The 18,570-nt window shown below is 34.7% G+C and overlaps 1 protein-coding gene across 1 annotated transcript in view; it reads left to right on the top strand.

Annotated features, from left to right (window-relative positions):
• Positions 1-18,570, top strand: part of NALF1 (NALCN channel auxiliary factor 1) — a 755,018-nt gene that overhangs the window by 78,920 nt on the left and 657,528 nt on the right. The window lies entirely within an intron of this gene.

Raw genomic sequence — 18,570 nt, 5'->3', positions numbered from 1 at the left:
AGGACATTATTTATAATATAAGCATTTCAAGAGAGTTCAGGAACTCGACAATGTGAATTGTGCAAAAACATCACATTTAACATTCAGAAAAGGAAGAAGGAAATTCTGCAGAAGCGAGTGAACTGTAAGTATATCCTAACCATAATTTGTGGGCCAGGTTTAAAATTTATAATGCATAAAACTCACAAGATAAAATAAAAAATGTCAAGCATCTGCTGCATCCTCTATTTTTCATAACATAACTACATTTTGATATGTTGTAACACAATTTAAAATAAAAACTTCTCCTAAATTTGCTGTGATGGAAGAGATTCAGAAATTTAGAAGCTGAGTCTGAGGTCAGTCTTTGACTTCAAAGAATATAAAATCACAATGGAAGATACCTACATAAATTAGAAGAAAAATGGCTGGTTGAAATTACTTCATTGTAATGAAACTATTCATTTTTTCACTTACATTTAGGCAAAAGAAAGTATTTCAACAATTATTGGCCATTACAAATGGACAACAGATTTGCCTTGAGTTGGAAAAAATGTGAAATTTCTGTTGAACACCACTAAGCTTGCATCACTGATTCAAACAAACAAATACAAAAACATGCCAATTCTTTCAAGATATTGAAAATACTAATTTTCCTTAAGCAATCTTCAGAATGAAAGAGAACCAGATATTGATCAGCTACATAAATCTTTGAAATCCCCACATCCTATCTTAGGTAAGACTGTGGTTAAGCAAATGGTTGCTTCTGTTACTCTCATTTCCAAGTTTCCTATCAACTTGTCAGTAATTTCCTTTCTCCATGTGCCCAGTTGACTCCTGTCATTTAAGGCCCTCCACTATGGTTTCCTAGGCAAGTCTGCCTGGACTTTTTAGGAGATAAAATAATCTGGCTTGGTGAGGAACATCAATACAAATAGAGACATAGAGATGGGAGGGACCTTGGAAATCATCTCATCCAACAACTTCATGTCATAGTGGAGGAAATTGAATTTTAAAGATGTATAATTTGTAACCCAAGTTCCACAGGTAAATCTATCAAATTATGATGCAAATGAATATTCATTCCATGAAATGTACTTCCAGAACCTAGAAATGAATTGCATGAAATAGATAATGTATTTTCTGAAATCTAAGTCTGGTGTCAGATACTCAAGCATTGGTGTGATCGGCATGCCAAGGGGAAGGAACTAATTGAGAATGAGTAGCTGATGGTATAAGAGAGGGGATTAGAAAAAGAAAAAATGATTTTAATATTTCTAGCAACCAACAATTTTTGAGATAACAAATATTTAGACATGTAAATCAAATTGAATTTTTTAAGGGCTGGATGATGTAGTTTTAGAGAAAGGAGAAATACTGGCATTGTTTCATATCACTAAATCTAGGAGATAAATTGGACATGTGCAAATATTATTATGAAATAAAGTGTTCCTTGATAAAGTTACTTAGAGTTGAAAAATGTTATCTAATTCTGGGCAAAATAAAGAGGAAATTCAAAGAGAAAATGCCCATAATAAGGATATATCTTGATACTGGACAATAATAGGTTAGTTTCAGAGGATATATCTTGGCAGTCCAAATGTCTTGAAACAAAATGACTGATATATGTAGGGAACAGGGCCCAGAAGTAACATTAAGACAGTAATCATCATACTGTAGTTTGAGGGGAGCTAGGTGTCACAATGGTTAGAGCAATGGCCCTGGATTCAGGAAGATTTATCTTCCCGAGTTCAAGTCTGGATTTGAATACTTAGTAGCTATGTGAACCTGGGTACTTAACCTGGTTTGCCTATTTCCTCATCTGTAGAATGAGCTAGAGAAGGAAATGGAAAATCACTGCAGTACCTTTGACAGGAAGACCCCAAATGGGGTCATGAAGAATCACGTACAACTGATAGGTTTGGATAGAACTGGAAGGGATCTTAGAGATCATTAATTCCTACTTCTTTATTATATAGATAACAAAACATCTCCCAGATATTGTGGCTTGTATAAAGTCACATTGGCAGTAAGCTGCTGATCCAGATTAAAACCCAAATTTCCTCTCTCATTAGAAATACAGTTCTATTTACACTAAATTATAAAGATTTTTATTTGAAATCATGTGTCTCTGTGTACTTAACTTAGTGAGATATTAAAGAGCAAACGGGCTTCAGCCATGAGTGAATGGCACCCGCTAGGACAAAGCCAAGCTGGCATAAAAAGATGAGGATTATTTGACACATCAAACAGAAGGGGGCTCTAGTGCTGACAGAAAATCTGGCAGCACCAACAAAAGTTGAGAAAACTAAGGGCAAATGAAACAGATACAAAACTAAAGGAGTTCCCATGGACAGAAGCCTCCGTTGTTTATTTTTCCCCTTGGCCATGGTGACCATTGTGATAAATAGAACCTTAGAAGAAGAGAGAAGACAGAAAAGAAGAGGGAAACAGAGTACAATGAAGGTCAAGAAGAAAAACAAGAAGGTGGCAAAGAAAGAAGAGATATGATAGTCAAAAATATTTGCCACCTACACATAAGATGTTCTGCATAAGATCCAGATTTGGGGGGGGAGGGGTAATACAGCTTCTCTTTAAATGGCACGGTCTTCTTATTTAAATGTATTATTGTTTGGATTTCATCAGGCTGCAAACTATTTAGGGTTTCCTCAGTGACATTTAGATTTACTCAAAAAGATGAGCCTAAAACTTACTGGGGGGATGCCCTATTGTTCTGACATTGTAGTTGTATAAGCAGTAATACATTAATACACTTTTTAGGAATTGGACCTTTGATTTCATTGGTATATGGAAGTTCTGCATAAGGAAATTTTATATCAATGTAGATTAGCACCTTCTCTTCAATGTGTGGTCTTAGAAAACATCTTAAAGAATTAAGAGGTTAAGTTATTTTGCAAGGATCACACAAACGATTTGTGTCAGAGGTGGTACTAGAATCCAGGTTTTCCTGACTTCAAATCCATCTATCTCCTAAACTCTCCTGATTTAGGATAATTGTCTCATAGTAAAGATGCAGAAGTAGCAGTCAACCTTGTGGAAGGGAGTTCCCTCATCCATGAGCTCCTTAGACCAATGAAATCATAGACGTGTCCTCTACTTATACATATATACACAATGTACAGCTACAATGTGTACACACATGTACACGTATTCAAAAATTGTTGAATATATATATAAACTGCATACAAAATATTTATATGTATGTTATAACATATACTTATCTGTACATGCATATGTCTATGTGTGTGTATGCATATATGTTTGGATAGAGATATGATTGATAGAGAGATAATAGATAGATATACCTATATATCTCTAGTTATAGATATGGATTGTTCTGGCAGGCACTGTAGATGAACAATGAGTTAGGTCAATAATTGAATAAAAGGAAGCAAGTGGGCTGGATTGCATCTGGAAAATTGTGCAATACTTTTAATCATGCCAGGCTGCTCCCCAGAAAAAAAATCCATCTGTTCAATGCAAATGTTCTCCCGGTGATATTTCATGGTTGTGAATTTTGGAACATCACAATATCCAAAGAATAAAAGTTGTGTATGATACCACCCCCACCACACCCCAAGCTACAGAGAGATATCTGTGGCAAACAAGTAGACTGTAGTATATATATGTTAATTTCCTGACCCCTCTCATCTTGTCAAGACCCTGTAGTCACAAGAAATAATATAAAATAACTCATCTTTAAATAAATACTTACCTTAAACCAACATAGCTTCAGCAAAAAATAGATAAGAATCCATTGTGCATGCATAGGCTAAAACACCTAGTTTTTTTATCACAGCATATTTATTACACGTTAACCTAGAGATTCTTAGCTCTCTATGACAGTCTTTCTGTGTGTGTGTGTTTGTGTGTGTTTTCATGTTTGCCCTGTGCCACAGACCCCCTTTGGCAGTCTGGTGAAGCTTAGAATAATGTTTTTTGATTCATAAAATAAAATACTACATTTTCAAAAGAAGTAAATTACATTGAAATGCAATTATATATTTTTTACCTAAAAAATGGAACCCCTGGTTAAAAAAAACAAACACAGTATTAAGTCACAATCTATTCTCCCATCCCCATGAGCTTGCACTGTTTCAGCTAAAACCATGAGAGAACATCATCTGAGAACATCCCAAAGATTTAAATTCTTAATATGGGTTGTTCCAAATGTCTTTAAGATGTTATTGCTTAAAACATCCTCAAGACTTTGGGACACCATATATTTAGCCCTTTCCCCTTCCCTGCCTTGTGTCTGTTACTCCTCTCTCATCCCATACCAAATATCACTGGTTGCTCAGGCCCAGAGTCCCCACCACAAATTGCTGTCAACCGTGCAAGGGATAACAGATGTACAGCATGCTAAATATTGAAAATCTAAATGAAAGCATCCAGCAGGATCCATATGTGAGAATCAGGACAAGGATCATTCTGGATAAGGAGAAATGGATAATTTGTGATGTGTCCAATTGGAGGTGGTGCCCACATCAACGTGGTCATGGAATCATTAAAGTATGAAATAGTAGTGGCTGTAGGTTATAGCTTTTCCCTCCACAGTGGGGGAGAGGACAGTCAGAAACAAAACACTTTTGAGGAAGAATAGGGTAAAGGAAGATAAAAAAAGAGTAAATATCATTGTAAGGGTATAGGATGGAGGGAAACAATTATACTGATTGATTATAATGGCAAAAAATATGGTACCTACTTTGCTGGGCTATTGTGAAGAAAATTCTTTGTCAAGTTTAAGGTACTATATAAAAGTTACAGTGAACAGGATGCTATTATGAAAACCTGGAAAGACCTACATGAACTTAAAGCAGAGTGAAATGTACTGTATACAAAATAACAGCAATAGTTGATGATCTTCTGGGAAGGACGTGGTTATTTTCAGCAAAGCAATGATCCAATATACCTCTGAAGGACTTATGAAAATTGCAATCCTTCTACAGAGAAGGAACTTATGGTATCTGAAAATGGATAGAAGCATAATTTTTTTGATAGTTCCTTAATCTCAAGTTTTGTTTTTATCTGTTTTCTCTCACAACCTGGCTAATGTGGAGATGTTTTCCATGACTATTCATGTAAAATGTATACTGAATTGCTTGAGTTCTTGGGCATGGGGAGTTGGAAGGGAGGGAAGAAGAGAAGTTGGAACACAAAGTTTTAAAACATTGATTTTAAAATTTGTTTTTACATGTAATTCGGAAAATAAAATTCTAAACTGAAGCAAAAAAAAAAAAAAAAAGAAAGAAAGTATGCCCCAAAATGCATTTTTGGAGTTAGGGAAGGATAATATCAGTGTCAGCTACCTACTGGCCTACACGTGCTGGAATCTGCCTGACTTATTCCGTGGAGGTAATTCAACAAAGTTTTGGTTTAGTCCCTCAAAGGAGATTTGCCCTTTGATTCCAAACTTTCTATTTCTAGCCTTCCATTGTTAAGAGCTCTAACCTTTTTATCTGGACAGTTAAAGCTGAGCAAAAATCAAACAGCAACACTCTATTGGTGCAACTGAACGTTTTGACTGGACTAGTTTCAGATTTTGTTCCCATGTATAACTATTGACTTTAAAACTCCCCGTGAAGATGCTAAAATTCTTTAATGAGAATACATCATTAATTTAATAATGAGAGGTCAGTATTAGAATTATATATTACATTGTTCATTTTTAGGAATATGAAGGATTTTGAATATGAATTTCTATTGCATATGCATGTGCATATGCATGTATATACACATGCTACATATGAATATATGTGTGCATGTCCAGGTGGCATAGTAACAGTCCTGGGATCAGGAAAACCTCAGTTCAAATCCAGCTCCAGATATTTGCCAGCTGTATGACTGTGAGGAAGTTACTTAGCCTTTGTTCAACTCAGTTTCCTCATCTGTAAAATGGGGATGATAATAATAGCACCTATCTCCCAGAGTTATTGTGAGGAGAAAATTATTTATAATTGTGAAGCATATAGCACAGTGCCTAGAATATAGTGCTATGTAAATGTCTGAGATATCTATATATCTATATATATATACACATTTATTATCTATATCTATATCCACAATATATAATATTATATTAACATTAGCAATTACTATTACCATAATCTATATATACATATATCCATGCATGACCACATGTGTATGTAAATATATATGCACAAATATTTTGTGGATAATACTATTATGGTGTCCCAAATGTCTTGTTCAGTCAAATTAAATCAGTTGTGTTTGACTCTTTGTGACCACATTTTGAGTTTTCTTGACAAAGATAATGGAGTGGTTTGTCATTTCCTTCTCCAACTCATTTGACAGATGAGAAGCAAACTGGGTTAAGTGACTTTCCTGGAGTCACATAGCTATTAAGTATTTGAGGTCATATTTGAATTCAGGAAGAGGAGTATCCCTGATTTTGTGCCTGGCACTTTAACAATTGTACCACCTAGCTACCCTTCCTAGAGTATTTTTTTCTTATTTTATTTTATTTTATTTATTTTATTTTTGGTGAGGCAATTGGGGTTAAGTGACCTTCTCAGGGTCAAACAGCTAGTAAGTGTCAAGTGTCTGAGGCCTGTTTTGAACTCAGGTCCTCCTGATTCCAGGGCCAGTGCTCTACCTTCCTAGAGTCTGAATGCATCTTTATATAAACCAAAAATCCACTTTAAAAACACTTGTTGAGGCAAATAGGTGGCACAGTGGATAAAGCACCAGCCCTAGATTCAGGAGGACCTGAGTTCAAATCTGTCCTCACATACTTGACACCTACTAGCTTATGTGACCTTGGACAAGTCACATTGCCCCATTGCCCCACAAAAAAACATAAAAATAAAAACACTTATTTTCAAACACTTTTTTTCATGTAAGAAGACTTGAGGTTTTTTTGTAGGGGCAATTGGGGTTAAGTGACTTGCCCAGGGTCACACAGCTTGTAAGTGTTAAGTGTCTGAGGTCAGATTTGAACTCAGGTCCTCCTGAATCCAGGGCTGGTACTCTATCCACTGCACCACCTAGCTGACCGAGACTTGAAATTTATTATAATTTAGGAGTGGAAAGGGGAAGAATACAATAGACTTAGAATATATATATTTACCAAGTTTGATTTAACTTGTAAAGAATACTTTAAAAAATTGTTGCATTTCAAAGAAATCAAACCTTATAAAAAACATTAAACTCAATCATACTTATTATTGAAAAGTCAACATTTTGTAATTTTCTTTTTGTAAAAACTTAAAGAGGAAATTAAATTTTCTAAGGCTATTTTAGTCAAATTATAAGATTGTTTTTCAAATAAATTGACATTCTCTAGATTTTATCAATCAGCTTCTTATGCATAAGCTTATATATTCTAAAATTGATGATGTTGTACTGTATTCAACAATGGTTTTGGAGTAGGTTATTGTTAATTATAGGGGTATGATTTGTGATACCCGTCAACCATAATTTAACATGTCTTTGTACTATTTTTGGTTTTTTTTTATGTTTTCAAGAATAAATTGGAAATAAGCCATCATTTAATCACTGTAGTGAGAATGTCAAAGTTGATAAATTCTTATGTAAGACATATGTGCTTTGTTTGATTTCAAATCAAATCACTTTAGTAAATGAATGAGCAATAAACCAATGAAAATGATTACATTGGATGATAATCAGTACTTCCTGTTTTATCACTTGTCTTGAAAATATAGAGTAAATGCTTCACTATTTGCTAGTGGTCAAAAGAGGTTTTCTATTTTCTTAATCCCAAGCATGCAAATAGTTCTTTCCCAGGTATAGCGATAGATTACACTGAATTAGATTTTATTCTTTTGCAATTATTCATGGAGGGGTTGTGTTATTTTTCTTTTATATGTCCTTATGTCTTGAATACTTTTCATAGGGGATCAAACTTTACTTTTCAATAAATAAATGTGTTTATGAAACGTTCATTTATTCAACAACCATTTGTTAGGTTCCCACTAAAAATATCTTTAGTAATTACTGTGCTATGAACTAATTATATAGATAAGAGTGATTTTTTTGGGGTGGGGCAATTAGGGTTAAGTGACTTGCCCAGTGACATACAGCTAGTAAGTGTCAAATGTCTGAGACTCCACTTGAACTCAGGTCCTCCTGAATTCAGGACTGGTGCTTTATCCACTGTGTTACCTAGCTGCCCCCAAAAGTGAATTAAAAAAAAAAATCCTTGGTCTGAAGCTTACATGCTGTGAGGAAGAATATATAAAAATCCAATATCGATACCATATTGGTCCAGACAATTGTCCATTCACCTCAATATTTTGTGTCTGATAATAAATCCAATGTATTTTATAGGACATAGTGATTGATTCCTTTAATCAACCATTGTACACCATCATTCATATAAAACTTTCTTGAACCATACTGTTCATAATCATGGGGGGAAGAATGCCCTTTTCCTTATCATAGATGTCCACATACCTTCTTTCAAATCTCCATTCAACTTTTTAAAAAGTGAACTTAAAAAAAAAGCAGGAAGTAAAATTGAAGTGGGAGTAGAGCATGAATTATAATCACAGGTATTCCACATATAATTACTAATAGATCAAATTCATGTTGTAAGAAAAAAAAAAGCAAATGGATATTTTGGAGATATAGTCAGATGGCAGCAATTTATACATCAGTATTTTTTAAGGAATGTGGAGTACGTAAGACATTTTATTTGAAAATCTGAACCAAAGCTTACAATGTCCTAAAGACCATGAATGCCAATGATTCATAAGGTTTGCTAAAGGTCAAAGAAAATTTAGACAAAACCCCCCAAAATCCACAAAAGAAATGTCAGAAGCCAAGAAGAGTTTATGAGAAAACAAAGTCAACATATTCTATAAAGGGAAAAGAAAAATGGAAGTTGAGGTCATTAAATATTTAATTGAATAGTAGTCACAGGCAGAGAGAACAAAGCCATAAAATGGTGTTTAAAAATGGTTACATTCTGACTTCACCCTGGTCATTAACTTGTCTTTTTAATAACACATGGGCATGCATGACAATTTTTTGGGACATCCCAGGGCCTTTGTGAAATTTAACTGGTTAAAGGTTTGAAAGTGATAGGAGAAGTTGCTATACAAAATGAATAATGTTATAATTTTTAATAATTAATTAATTTTTTATTTATTTGCAGGGCAATGAGGGTTAAGTGTATTGCCCAATAACATTATATTTTAAATCAGGTTATTTTGGATATGATTCAGAAAATAAAAAATAAAAAATTATATCACAGTTCATAAATTAATAACTTCTCTTTGAATACATCTTAATAAGCAAGCAAAATTTATCTTCCATAATCTAAATAATTATCCATTCTAATAAGTAATGACCATTTAAAATCCAAGTTATGTGGTCATATAGGAACTATTCTCATTTAAATTTTTTATTTAATTATGCCACATATTGGCTGATATTTTTAGGTATACAAAATTTTCCTCTTTGCTTGACATTGTTTTTTCTTTTATTCTTGAAAATGAGACTGGAAGCAAATCAGAAAAAAAATTAGCATTATTCTATGCCTACATTTTAGTCACCATGACAGAGTAATGACCAAGTTTTTTTGTTTTGTTTTGGTTTTGGTTTTGGTTTGGTTTTTGGTTTTGCACTAAGTATTTCAATAATTCTTCAGAATAAAGAATACTAGAAAAATTCAACCCCCAAAATAAAATTGAAAGCATTTTTTAAATTGGCTACCAGTATTAAAAATAACTATTTCATAATGTATTACTATCCCTGGAGAATTGAAGTATCCCGTGTCACATAACTAATAATGTGAGATTTTAAACAAGGTCTTCCTTATTCCATGTCCCTTCTTTATCCATTATGCTACTTTGTCTCTCCATTAACTAAGTTCTTGCCCAACTTTAACTTCGGTGTGAATTGTGTTAACATGGACAAAGGCTATTACTAAAGATAATCTTGGTTGGTTGGTTTGTTCATTTTGATGCTTAATGGTCCTCCACAGAAGTCCTATTCTAATCTCTCATTAGAGCATAACAATGCACCTGCATTGTTTAAGGATTGCTCTTGTTTGCCTTTCCTTCTCAAAGAGAACCATGACATCTGGAGGTGATATCATGGCTTTCAGTGAATTGGATTTAAGGGAGGCAGGGCTGTTCAAAGTCACAAATCTCACTCTCCTCCAGACCTATCTGGGTTCAGTGGCAAGATATGCAGGACAACTGGAGATGCCCATGGTTGTGTGAGGCAATGAGGGTTAAGTGACTTGCCCAGGATCACACAGGTAGTAAGTGTCACATTTCTGAGGCCATATTTGAACTCACATCCTCCTGACTCCAGGGCCAGTGTTCTATCCACTGCACCACCTAGCTGCTCCTATTGAAGGCTATACTAGGATAGAACAAATAATGGCAGATCTTACCAGTCAGCTGAGGTAATAGAGAAAAAGACAACTCTCTTAAGGTTACACAGGGACTTTGAAATTAGGTACTTTGACTCTAGATAGAGCATCAAGTGCACTGTATCCACATTGCCTTTCCAATAAAAAAATACCTTGTTTGCTTGGAGGTAAGGGGAGGGAAAAAGACTTTTGAGACTCTCAGCAGTTTTAATTAAGGGCAGGTAGGTGGCACAGTGGATCAAGTACTGGGCCTGGAAGACCTGAGTTCAAATATGACCTCAGACACTCACTAGCTGTGATCCTGGGCAAGTCACTTAACCATATTTGACTCAGTTTCCTCATTTGTAAAACTAGCTGGAGAAGGTAATGGCAAACTATTCCAGAATTTTTGTCAAGAAAATTCCAAATGGAGTTACAAAGAGTTAGACATGACTGAAACAACCCAACAATGGAAACAAATCAGGAAAGGCTGAGTTGAGGCCTCATGATGAGTTGTTTGTCTTGATGGACTGTGTGTTTTACCTAGGGCTAGATATCATAACTCTTAAATTATAAAGATATAATTTTATGATAGCAAATGATATATTTGAAGGCAAGAAAATAAAAGAGGGAAAAAATCATTAAATGAAGAAAATGTTGCAATCAGTGCTCCTTCCTCCCTAGTGTGAATATCGTCATGGGGTGAAGCTGGTGTGTATAAGAAGTCAACAAATAGGTGTTTAAGTCCATGTATCTTATTTATATGGCCATCAGCTTTCTTTGAAATCTGCTGGACTTTAGAGATTCTCTCAAACAATTCCAGTTACCATCCTTTTAGACACCAAGGTGGGGAGCCAAATCAATGAACAAAATCAAAACCATCAACATGGTGGGATCTTAAACTTTGAATACCAATGTTTTTGTAATATTAAGTGCACCGAATTGCTAACTTAGTGTTCACTTTTAGAATGTTTGTAGGGCTTGTTTTTGCTTCTTAAAGCTCTAAGAATGCAGTCCCCTGAACATTTGTAGACTAGCAAAGATATCTTGTGGTCCTTTCCAGGCTTTATATATCTCTTTCTTCTTTAGTTGGGTGCCTTGGAAAGGTGAAGGACTAAGGAGAATCATCCAACAGGGTGTGCTGACATGCTTTGTCCAAACTCTATGTACATCTATTGCCTCCCATTATATGGAGAATGAAGAGAGAGATGGAGCAAAGTAGGAGAGGTGGAAGAGAGAATAATAACAGAATAGACTTGCACAAGGTCACAAAGCTAGTAAATATCAGAGGTAAGATTTGAATATGGGACCAAAGATTGCAGAACAAATATTCTTTCCACTGCCCCATGCTAACTCTCAATTTCCATTTTTATTTGCTTCATTTGTTACTCTAATCAAAAACATTCTCTGGTAATGAACCTCTCCACAGTTATCTAGGCATCTTTCAAATTTTGCAGGACCTACCAAGTCTTGTGTCCCACAATGAAATAATTTGTAGAGTCCTAGGTTATACCCAAGCCATAATGATACATTTGAAGTTTAATGGTAGTAATGATATTATTGAAATTTATAGGTTTCTGTTGTCACTTTCTTTCCTTTTACTGCATGATGATACAAAATTAAAGGCAATTTTTTTTTTCTTTTTTGGCTGTGCTTCCTGCACAGATGATCAGAGTTGTGTTTTCTCTTTAAATATAACAAGCAAAAATGGATTTTTCATTTGTTTCTGTTTTTAAACAAAAATAAATTAAGTTACTTTCTCCTAAGATAGCCTTCAGTTGCCTTTTTTCCCCTATGTGGGTAATCATCTTGATAGAAAAATAAAGTCCCTTAGTCTATTGCTGCCTGGACTGGTTTGAACAGAAAGTCATTATAGGAGTGATTCAGTAGTAATTCTTTGGCTAAGGGGAGCAGAAATAACCTCTGTGCCCTAAAGGAGTTAATGTGCCTGCCTCTAAAATTTATTCTACAAAGCACCTTATGTACTGGGCTTAGGTGATCTAGGGAAGAATTGATGTTTTTATTACCATGTAACATCAAATAGCTTTAGGTCAGATGTTATGACTACTGAATTCTTTACTTCCACTGTAATTTTCTTATTTCTAATATTGCTTGAAGTAAATGGAATAAAGGCTGCAGCTTAGAAATAGTATATATTCAGGGTTTTTTGATATAATGGTCTTTGTTGCAATGGCATTTGACCTGTTTTTAAATTGTATTAGCTAGCATTTCCTACAATGCTGCTTTATCACTAGCAACTGGACTCAATCTCTGGTGCCTCAGTTTCCTCATCTATAAAATGAGAAATATCACACTAAATCACCTCTAAGGTCTCTTCAGCTCTATGATCCTAAGATTCAAAATACAAATGGGACCTTTCTTCTACTTGAAAAAAGCTGTTAAATGTGAATAAATCTCACTGGTTGTTTATAATTCTAGAATATCCTGTATGCCTTTTAACACTCCTATTGAAATTTACACTCATTATACATTTCATTAACCCAATGAATTTTTGAGACCAAGTGTCAGTTAATTAAATGCTTTGTAAAAACAAGTCAACTTCAATGGTCTTTCAAATGGAGTTCTTTTTTCTTGTTATCAATAGTAGTAGACCTATGGTCAGAGCTGATTTTTGGAGTGAAACACAGCAATTTTAGAAACTAACTAAATTATTAGTATTATCCTGGAGTTGGAAGAGATCTCAAATATCTTCTAGTTTAAGTATCCTACCAGAGTTTACTTTAATTAATAAGGAAGTTATGCAACAAATATTTTATTCAATCATACTTTTTTTTTTTTGCATAAGGCAATGAGGGTTAAGTGATTTGCCCAGTGTCTCAGAGATAGTATGTGTCAAGTGTCTGAGGCTGGATTTGAACTCAGGTCCTCCTGAATCCAGGGCCAGTGCTTTATCCACTGTGCCTCCTAGCTGCCCCAATCATACTCCTATTAAGAACAAAGTTCATTTCTCTCAAGCTAGTACATTAAGCTTCTTATTTAAATTTATTTTTAGTTCTGGTGTGTTTTATGGTTATAGAACATATTTACAAGGAGCCTTTTGATAAGTTACTGATCTAGTTCATATACTAGTTGTTGAGTGCTGAGTAAATCAATTCATTTTACTAAGCTTCAGTTGTCTCCTCTGCAAAACCAGGATAATGACAGCTACACTGACTACTTCAAAAGGATATTGGAAAGAAAGCATTTTTAAGCTTTTTAGCACTATGTGAATGTGAATTATTATAAAATATTAGTGATTTAAATTAGACAGGAGAAGCACATAAGTGTCTCTTCTATCTAGAGCAAGTCCATAAATTGCAAACAGCTTCAGGTATTTGCCCCATTTATAAACTGGGTCTCCAACTACTCATTTTACACTTGAAGGAATAGAGAAGAGATACAACTTTCCCAAGGTTACACAAGGTTTCTGAGGCTAGGTCATCTGACCCTGATAAGGCAACTAGGTTTTATAGTGAATAAGTGCTAGGCCTGGAGTCAAGAGGACCTGAGTTTAAATCTGACCTCAGACACAGACAGTATGTGACCCTTGGCAAGTCATTTGAATCTGGTTGCCTCAATTTCCTCATCTGTAAAATGAGCTGGAAAATGAAATGTCAAATTCCTATATATTTGTCAAGAAAACCCCAAAATGGAGTAACAGAGAGTTACATGCAATTGAAATAACTCAATAATAAAGAAAACCTCTGTATCAAGTATCAAGTTTGCTGTACCACATTGCCTTTCCTATAAAAATACTTTGCTTACCTAGAGACAAGGTGAAGACTATGGAGATTGTCTGCAGTTCTAACTTCTGTTATTCTAATAATAGGTAACATTTATTTAAGGTTTACAAAATATTTTACATGTCATTTCATTTGATCTTCAAAACAACTTTGTGATATAGTTACTTATATTACCTCCAATTTACAAATGAAGAAACTGGTATTGAGACTGATTAAATGATTTGCTCATGATCACATGGCTAACTGTCTAAGGAAGGATTCTAATTCAGGTCTTCCTGCTTCCAATTTCAGCACTCTATCTACCATGCTATCTGCTTCAAACAAAATTTCAAGATCAAGTTCATATGATTCTGAATGAACCTATGTATGTGCTCTAAACATTTGATTCAATAAACCTACCTCCCCATTTTCTTTATCATGTTAAAATTCCATTTCATACTTAATTCTCTTATCCTAAGAAGAGAGCTTCTTTTTCAATGGGTAGAATCAGAAACAAAATGAGTACAAATTCTATTATAATGAGTTCATTCTATTCCAGTGTTCAGCTGAAATTACAGGTGATTTCTTAAAGAAAACACCAATATTGAAAGGAATTTTCCACATTGGGTACATGGTAATGCAATAATTGATGTGATCAAAATGAATCAGGTCCCATGTACATGAATTTTTAGGCTAGAAGTAATTTGTGAAGCCTGGAAAGAGCAACCAGAAATTCTTCATTTCAAATATTTAATTTGTAAGTTTTAAGTCTAATTTACATAAAAATTGCCAGTAGTAATAGCATTAGGCCTTTCAGGAGACCTAAGATCTAGTCTAGTTTTATTGTAAGTAATTGTTTATCTTTAGACAAGTCATTTAACTTCCCTTTTTATCATTAACTCCAAGGTGATGATACCCATCTCATTTGTATCCACAGGTGCCTGAAACAGAGTCGGCACTTAATAAACACATGTTAATTGATTGATTATAGTTAATATGATGATTTAATAAACTAATGGTATGAAAGCACTTTGTAAAAGGAATAAAACTATTATTATTAAATATAAATTATTATTATATAATTATAGTTACCCTTGCCAAGAGCTATCCTTTCAAACTTTCTCTACCTGTCAAACAGTTGTAGCCATTAGCCATATAATTCCAGTTCATGTTGACTAATGCTATGTAAGGTAACAGTGCATTTAATAAAACAAAACAAAACAAAACAAAAAACATTTATTAAGTATTTACTATGTTCCAGGAACTGTGCTAAGTGAGGGAGACACTGTTCAGAAAAGCTGAACTATGCAAACAGTGATTGTATTTATTGTATTAAGGAAATAATTCAGGATGTGTTGTATTCTGCATTTTTGGAAACATTGAGAAACCAGTATAGGGACATTCTCTTCATAGTATACCTTCATGGGAAGAGTAATGTGACCTAGATAAAAGGCAATTTAAAGCAGAGGGTTGATTATGTGCTAAAGGAAGTGATTTGTCATATACTTAATGCATCCCTGTAATAAATACAGGTTTAAGTCTAAAGACTTTCTAAATATTTTATTCCTTTACAAATACCCTCAACATAGGTATAATTTATTAGTTTAGGAGACTTAACTAAACAGAGGCAATATTTCAGGACTAGTTCAATGGGATTAGGGATTATATTTAAGGCAAGTAGGGTACCTCTCTCCATATATTTATGTGGATTTAAAAAGGAGCAGGATCCTGTTTATTAAGAGGATTTTCTATAGCAGGTGAAAATTCCATTTTATCCTTAATTCTCTTATCCTTAGAACCCAGCTCCTCTTGTAATTCATAGAATCAGGAACAAAATGAGCAGAAACACGGTCATAATGGGCACATTCTGATCTAGTGCTCCGCTGAAATGACAGGTGACTTCAGGACTGCACAGAAATATTCAAGATTTTTGCCACTTTGGACCTGTTGCAATGTAATTATTGAAGTGATGAAAATGCATCAGGCCTCATGTCCATTAATATGATACTGGGCATTTGGAGGTTTTATTGTTGGCTAAATATTTTAAAGAGAAAATTAGAAGCCCTTTGGATTAGATTCATTCAGATTACACTCTGACGATCTCCAGTTCTCTGGAGATGGGTATTTATGGATTGTCTAACATTTGTGGTGCTGTGAAAATCTGTAAATTGCAATTAACACAACAAAGCTGAAAAATGAAGAAAGTTGTGAGGTTCGAGAAGACTTTCATTTCAGTTTCTCAGCTAGTGAGGAGCCTGTGAGAAATCTCTGGGATATTCTAGTCTTAACAACATATTTTCTCTCCATTCAGTTCAAGTTCGTATTGGGAGGCATGAGTCATTTCCTCAGCAAATGCCTCCTTCCAGCAGGAGGGGGAAGGGAAAAGAGTGAGTTGTTCCCACTGTAGTGTCTAATCAGGCAAACAGTGATTTGAACTGATTTGAATAGCATTCAACTAGATATTCTGTCCCTTTGTAAGCTACTACCAAATTGTGAGCAGGAACACCTGAGAAAGCATGTTATAATTCAAGGTCACTGACAAAGCAAACTAGTAAGTGGTTACAGTGTTCCATGATACCTCACTAAAGGTCATAGAATACCTTATCAGCTTCTTATCAATGGAAAGGGTAATAGGGTATGACTCTAACAAGCCTGCTTGGTGTGTTTATAAATGAAGGGAGTTGCTTTACATTGGTCCATTCATCTTAGGTTCACTTTACTTTGGTTTGCTTCTGATAAAATCAAGCATATCTACCATAGATTTCACTGGGCTAAGGATAACTTGGTTGTCTGGGTCCTCACTGTTCTTATATCAGAATCATCTGCTAGAGCATATAGAGGTAGAGTAAAAATGAATTGTGGCTCTGGGGTCTGTAATGATTGGAATGACGCCACCTACTGGAGACTTGCTGTGGAGAGCTCCACCATGAGGAAAATGCCTCAGAGGCATTGTGGCTTTTCCTTGGCGTCAGGAAATGACATTTGCTCATGGGTGCTGTCTATCAAGTCTACCAGCCAATCAACTGGAGGAGCCTCCTATGGTCTGGGAGGAGACAGGAAGGAGGAAAGGGAGCCTGCGCAGAGAGCGCTGGCCTTTTGGGCTTCCGGACTTGATGGTGGTGGCGGCAGAGGACTTGACAGGAAATTGGAGGAAAGATAGGAATGCCAGGCTGTTAGAATTCTGTTCTCAATCTTTTTCTTTCTATTTTCCAATAAACCCTTAAAAACCTAAACTCGTTTTATCAGTGATTTTTAGTCAGTTTCCCCCAAACTGGGGAAACAGATTAGAATCCACATTTAGAATCTTAAATTACACAGTTCAGACATCTTGAGTTCATATCCCACCACCAGTACCTCTGTAGGAGCATGGACAGACTTCCAAAGTGCCTTGAGCTTCACTTTTCTCAAATTTAAAATGTGGTCATTGGACTATAATAAAAGTTTACAGAAACTAGGGAATCTTAGAATAAAAAAGACACTGTCATAAACTCTGGTTATGAGAAAAGCTTATCTGGTAAATCTTGAATATGACTTTCCTAAACATCTTTGATATACTATGATAAATTTGGTACACTGTGATAAGGTCCTGGTCCTTATTGAAGGAAGAATTGGCTTAAAACCAGCAGGATGACAGCCTATTTTTTGTCAGGGAAATGAGTGATAAGTGACTTGCCCACAGTCACATAGCTAGTATGTGTCAAATGTCTGAGGTCAGATTCAAACTAAGGTCCTCCTGAATCCAGTGCCTGTGCTTTATCCACTGCACCACCTAGCTGCCCCTTTGACAGGCTATTCTTAAACTGTACTTTTGTTATTGTTCTTTCATGGTGGCTCACTCTTTGGTGAGAGAAGTGAACTGAATATCTTTTTTAAAAAATTAATTCTCCACAGATTATAAAAATCTTATAATATGAAGGCATCTTAGTCCACCTCCTACCTAAAGGAAGGTTATTTTTGTAGTGTCCATAATATGTGCTCATCTATTTTACCCATCTGAATAGAAAGCAAGTTAGCAGATAGAATGATTGTCATATTATTAGGATGACCTGATCTCACCTCTAACACTTACTTTGTGACAATGAGCAAATCATTTAGGTTGTCTGAGACTCAGTTTCTTCATTTGTTAATAAATCTAATATCTATTATATCCCTCCAAGTTGTTGAGTTTCAAAAAAAAAGAGTTAAAGAGTTTCAAAGGAGATGATTTACCTAAATCTTTAAAATGGAAAGTGATATCTGCTATTATTTACAAGGGGAAATTCACTGTATACCATGGCAACCCATCTCATTTGAGGACAGCTTTAATTATTAGGAAGCATTTAGTTATGTTAATTTCTTGGTTAAATTTAGTCTGGGGAAAAATAAAAATAAATAAAACCAGAGAAAATTATTATATTGGTGAAAAATAAAAATCATAGAGATTCAAGAAAATGAAAGATTAAGTCCTCCATTTGAATTCTAAAGAATTCCCATACTTAAAATCATTGTTGTTGTTATGTGTGT

The sequence above is a fragment of the Dromiciops gliroides genome, chromosome 3, assembly GCF_019393635.1.
Source record: "Dromiciops gliroides isolate mDroGli1 chromosome 3, mDroGli1.pri, whole genome shotgun sequence".
In the NCBI taxonomy this organism is placed as follows: Eukaryota; Metazoa; Chordata; class Mammalia; order Microbiotheria; family Microbiotheriidae; genus Dromiciops; species Dromiciops gliroides.
The sequence above is the reverse complement of the archived record's forward strand: the minus strand, read 5'-3'. Positions and strand labels throughout refer to the sequence as shown.